The 6,039-nt window shown below is 44.6% G+C and overlaps 1 long non-coding RNA gene across 1 annotated transcript; it reads right to left on the bottom strand.

Annotated features, from left to right (window-relative positions):
- Positions 1-2,748: 2,748 nt before the first annotated feature.
- LOC109368875 lies at positions 2,749-4,064 on the bottom strand. The gene is made up of 3 exons (XR_002117319.1): positions 3,971-4,064; positions 3,288-3,416; positions 2,749-3,029 (listed from the first exon to the last, which is right to left on the bottom strand). It is a non-coding gene; the product is annotated as an uncharacterized LOC109368875 (long non-coding RNA).
- Between the last annotated feature and the right edge of the window lie 1,975 nt (positions 4,065-6,039).

Below are 6,039 nucleotides of genomic sequence, written 5' to 3'. Positions count from 1 at the left end.
ACTGCTAATTGTTAATCAAGAGCAAACACAAAATCCAGTAATTGGAGAGGAGATACAACCTTGCTCTCCAGAAAATAGGAAAGGCCATAAATGATGAGGATCAGGATTACTCTCTGAGGACAAGACACGGGATATTCTCCAGATACTCCCTACAGAAAAAGCGTTTTGAAAAACACTTTTTGCATTATTAGGACCATCACTCAATTCAGCGTGATGCTATGTTGACTCTCAGAAGCAACCAGGTAGTCCACAGAAAATCCCTATGACTTTTTTCCTTCCAAAGAGCCTGCCTGCTGACAGCCAGTTCTTTCATTTGAGTAGTTCTAGTTCATGCTTTTAAGCCCAATTCCCATCACACAAGTACACTGAAAAAATTCTGATAGACTTCAATATTGCATTTTCAGTAACAACTGAGTGAGTCCTAACCATGAAGAGTGAAGATACGTGGGGTGTAACTTTCAAAGGGGTTTAAAGCCTCTTTTTAAGAGCGGAGGGCTTTTTAAGAGCTGCAAAGGACAGCTGAAGGACTCAACTACATGACAGGAAGGAGCATACCTGAGCTAACACTTCATGGTAGCACCATGGCCATTACTCACCTGCTCCTGAACACTGGACAATAACACGAGAGTGATAGGACAGCTGAGATGCCATCTCAGCAGGGTTTATGTCAGGGGCTGAGGTGATACTTCTATCAGCATAAAGATCCAGCATTGGGCTCCAGAGCCCAGCCCGGACCTACCCTTCTCCATCACTTCAAGAGAACTGAGGTTCTCCACACTTGTACAACGAATTAAAAACAGGTGACAAAGAAAGAGAAGCTCGCACAGTTCCCATAACGGCAGGACTTCAATACATGTAAAAGATCCTTTGAATCACAAATAACCCTATAGTTCTCTGCATTGCCAAATTTCGTAAGATCAGTATCATCTAAGCCAACAGGACAGGAGCTAAAAATGCCGTGATTCAGCTCTTTGCAAGGCTCTGATATAAGGGCAGAGGCTCTCAACACATGCTCTTTGAAAGTGCTGAAGCTCCTGGCCTTAGGGCACATCTATACTGCGGGCATACCAGCCTAGCTTGGATACTGATAACTGCACATCAAAGACGTAACCAGGAGTGCAACCCAAAGATTTCCCTTATCTGGAATGATTCACAGTTCAGCATTATTGTGCCTACTTGGTGCACATCTCAACGTGTGAGTTTTTAACAGAATGACACACCGTGATCTTAAGCCACACCAAACTGCTTTACAATCCCTGCAGATCCCTGCAGATCTCACAAGGCATAATCTGGCTATTTCTGTTCCATAAGTCAGAGATGGGAAACACAGAGCCTGATAGCTTTGAATTTCCCAGGGCTATTTTCTGACCTACAGCCTCTCCCATAGACCCACTGATAGGGGTTGAGATGGGTTTTTGAAGAAGAGCACACACTGTTCATGCACGCTTCATGCTCTCCAACATCCTTTTGAGGTCAGTCCCATTCTGCAAGGGAAAATGTATTTACTGTGGTTATTGCCCTGTATAAGGTGATCTTCTGATTCTCACGTTTCTGACTTCAGCCATGGAGGAATCCTCATCTCTTGCACCACCAGCATTTCTCCTTGGACAGGGGCATCTCCTGGATCACCCTTCCTCACTGAGTTGAGGTACACATTGCATGGTGTTCCCAGAAGCTATCACCCATTTGGTGTGATGCAACAGCCCTGCAACCACACTGTGCATCTTTCCAACTCAAGCAGCCATACTGGAGGATGTCAGGCCCACAAGTAAATTTAGCTTCAAGGGGAAACTTCCCAAACCAACCCAAACCATTCTGCGTTTTTGCCCTGCACAGGGCCTGGCCAGGAGCACTGGCTGGTGGCAGACTCCTTAGCACAAGACCAGACAAAGCCCACAGCCCCGCTGCAGATGGAGATGGTAAGTTGCCTGGGAAACGACTCCATGGGATCACTAAAATGCCTTTTATATATTTGTTTTCAGATATGAGATTATGACCTTGTCTATGGGGACAAAATCCTGACACGGGATGAACTTAGATTGGAACCTGCAAAAATCAGTTAACTCTTTTGTGGTATTAGCTGAAATTTCACAGCATCAAATGCATCCAATGTGAAACACTTCATTGTGCAACATGAACCAAATCTTCCCCAAAAGAGCCAAGGGGGATTGTGGTTAAAGCATCTCACTTGTCAAAGGACAGAAGGTTTAAATGCACCAGTATAGCATGAGTAGCTGAAAGACCTGGCCCAGGGAAACCTATAATGGAAGGAGATGGGGTTTTTTAAAGACTGGGAATATTTATTTAGAATCTCATTTGCAAATCTGTATTTTTTTTTTATAAAGGATTTCAAGAAAAAAGGTATTTAATACTTAAAGAAGTCAGCACTGGTGGCAGCCAGGTAGCTGCATCTCAGCACAGATAAGTGGTTGGGCACTCCAATATTCATGCCAGCACACATAAAATCCAACTGAATTTATGGTGAAGGAATTCCAGCTACTTTTAAAAGGGATGGCAAATGCTAGTTTGGGGAACAACAGTTTTAATAGCAAGCAGAGAGAAGTAAGGAATTTAGGTTAGATGGCATTTTATTACGTCACAAGCCAACAAGCCAAACCAGGGCTATGGTGATGCAGTGGCACAGCTGCCCAGGGAGTGGGGGGGTCACCGTCCCTGGAGGTGTTCCAGAGCCATGGAGATGTGGCACTGAGGGACGTGGGCACTGGGCATGGTGGGGGTGGGTTGGGGTTGGGGATCTGAGTCATTTTTTCCAGCCTGTATGATTCTGTGACTATGCTGTGTGTAACCATTGTGGGGGCTTGGAGAAGAAAGAGCAAAGACTAGGAAAGACTACGGCTCACAACTTCATACTTCTGGCAGCAGTTTAAATAAAGAATCCAGTATAATTTCACTGCTTGCTTACCTTCAGTGGAAAAACAACACTGTGTTTTAATTTGTCCTGTGGGTGTAGTCAGCTCTTAAGTTAAAATCCAGGCTTAATATCTTCTGCTCATAATTTAGGTCACAGGCTGGGAAGCAACGCAGGAAACACAGAGAAATGTCAAGCTCTGCAATAGATGCTAAAATTCCATTCTGTGCTCGAGGCTCCCAGGGCATCGATTGCACACAGTCCTCTTTGCTGAAAGAGCCAATTCTTGCAGCCAAAAAAGAGGCTGAAATCCCTACAGGATTTAAAACCCGAGTTACCAGGCCCTGCTAGGGTCAGCCTTCAATCTCCAAGGCTGCTCAACAAGCTCAGGTCAGCAAAGCATCTGTTCTCCTCTTACCTTGGAACGCTCTGTACCCCGTAGGCAGCTTAAAAAGCTGCAGAAAAGGAGAGGAGCACAGCCTGCAGCTGCACAGCAGCATTCAGCACTGCTCCCACACGCTTTTGCTGTTGCACAAGGGTCAAACGGCTGCAAATAGAGACATTAAAGGAATTACTGGGATCTCGCAGTTAACGCACTCAGAAAATAGAAGAGGAGGTGTTTAAGCAGCAGATCGCAGCATCATTACTCTGGGTGCATCCTGGTGTTGTTTTTTTTTCTAAGTCTCTGGCAAACATTCCAATCCTTCATTTAAAATAAACAGCAAACGCACAGCAAAGCAAACCCCCTCCACTCCTGCCTCTGTTACACAAACTGCAAGGTTATCTTATGTTCAGCATTTTAGCTGTGGCACTGTATATCAGCAGAGTTACATGCACTGTTATCGTTCACTGCTCTGTGACTTTCTACAGCTTATTATGCTCATATTCACATAAACTTAATTACATTGCACAAGGCAATAAACTCCACATGCTGGAGGATGTAAGTATCTTTCTTCTTATATTTATTAAATGGTGTTTATATGCATTTTCACTAATTTATGTTACATCTTTCTTGTTAAATATAACAGTAAAATATAATTGAATCTTCCATTCCTAACACTGATTTTTATTGCCAGTGTATATATGTGTAAATCTGCGTACATCACAAAATCATTGGGAGTCTGAGGAGAATGCAGCCACTAATCTGAGAGACCTGGAAGTTTGTAGCTTGGTTGCTATGAGGCCTGTGCAGAGATTGTTATCTGTGACATCACTGAACCTTTACAGAACTGTAACAGGCCCATCGCTGGATCCAATGGGCCCTGGGCACCATGAGCTGGGGGCTGTCCCTACCCATAGGTTGGAACTGGGGCACTTTGAGGTCCCTTTCAACCATTCTGTGATTCAGTGAATGGTGTGCAATTCAATCCTAGCAAAACTACACATATTTTAAGTATTAATGGCGTCAGAGGAGAAGGTGCCGTGCTTAGTTTGCATGCAATGACACCGAGGAAAACATGCAAGTCCGTGTGCTCCAATAACAAGCAATCTCTTTATAGAGTTAAAATAAAATGAGAAGGTCAGATTCCATTCATAACATGTTCTTCTGCTTCCCAGGATGGATGTGGCTCTGGGCAGCCTGGTCTGGTGGTTGGCAACCCAGCATATAGCAGGGGGTTGGAACCTGATGGTCATTGTGGTCCTTTTCAACCCAGGCCATTCTGTGATTCTAGTGCTGATTTGCAGCAGGCTCAGCAAGCCGAGCTCCAGTCTGTTGGCACCGAGGGAGGGGTGAGCAGGGAGTGGATGAGTGCATCCCAGGGCAACTCGGGCACCGACCTCACAGCCCTGCGGCCTTGTGGAACGGCTGCGGTGAGGCTGTCAAGCTTAGTGAAACAGAGCCTGGAAGTACAGGCTTCTGCCCTGCTGTAGGAATCCTCTTCCAGACTGGGCATCAGCTGCTGGCATGACTGGGAGGGCTGCAGCCAGCCAGCCTGTGCCAGCGGCACATTTCTAAAGCAAACACAGCTTCAGGAAATTATCATGATGCAAGGATGCCAATGATGCTGCCTAACCAGAAACCCGTGGGCTTTTTTTCCTGCCCATTTAGGCACTCCCAAAATCCCATGCAGCACAACTGCCAAAGCACCAGCGAGGGGAACCTACCCCCTTCTGCTCACGCTGTACAAGCACTGCTCCAGCCACAGCTGTGCGCAGCAATTCGTGTTCTTACCTTTGATTCTCCCAAAGGCAAAAGCTGAAATATGCTGCAAGATCTCCATTCCTCCAGAAAACAAAAAGTCACCCAAAAGCACCATGAAAATGCTTTTCCAGTGCCGGAGAGATAATGACTTTTTCCTCAAGAGTATCATATCCCATGTCAGAGAGTGAAAAAACGATCTGGGAAGTTGGACAGAAATTCTCTATTTTCACTATGAAACATTTTGTGATGAAGCTCAGCCAGCCAATGACCAGAATGTCAAATAACCAGATAAAAGGCAACCACGCATTGTTGGACAAACTGTATTTTTTTTATATATAACCACTTTCCCTTCCTAGCCTTTCTGCAAATAAACTTTTCCACACATTTATCAGAGGGAGAGAGGCAGTGAAATGTAAAGCAATAACACAGAAGCAATCCATGCCAATTTGTAGGCAGCTCGGGCTACGGGGTCAACGGCATCAGGAGTTTCTGGAGACAATTCTGGATGCCGGTTAAAAACCTGAAAATGTCACAGGTTTCTTCTGCAACTCATCAATTGTTCCCCTCTCCTGCACAGAGAGAAGAAAAATGCTTGGGTTGAAACGTCCTTGAAAACACCTGGTGATGCTCCTGCCCTGGGGGATGCTGAAGGAAATCTCTCTGTGTTCCCTTGTCTGTCTTTGCTTGTAGTAAAAAGTATCAGCAATTAAGATTTTAGAACTTTGTACAGTTCTTTTATTCTGGGTTAAGCCAAAAAATAATAACTGATACTGCATTTAGCCCCCAGAAAGGATTTCTGCTCCATGGCAGAGAGACTGTATAGCAACAAACATATGGACTATGTATGCTATAGATATGATATGAAGCCAAGGATTTTCTGAAATAGCAAAGAACTTCAGGCATTTTTGGAAGTGCCTGAAAACAGCAAGCATTTATAAATTAAGTGCGTAAGTGATTTGAGATTATCATTTCAAACAGGTTTTCTGTAGTATAGACTTCTTTGTGTTTGCTCCTGCCTGCGATTTGT

Source organism: Meleagris gallopavo, chromosome 8 (assembly GCF_000146605.3).
Source record: "Meleagris gallopavo isolate NT-WF06-2002-E0010 breed Aviagen turkey brand Nicholas breeding stock chromosome 8, Turkey_5.1, whole genome shotgun sequence".
In the NCBI taxonomy this organism is placed as follows: Eukaryota; Metazoa; Chordata; class Aves; order Galliformes; family Phasianidae; genus Meleagris; species Meleagris gallopavo.
Note: the sequence above shows the minus strand (reverse complement) of the source record. Positions and strands in the feature narration are given on the sequence as shown.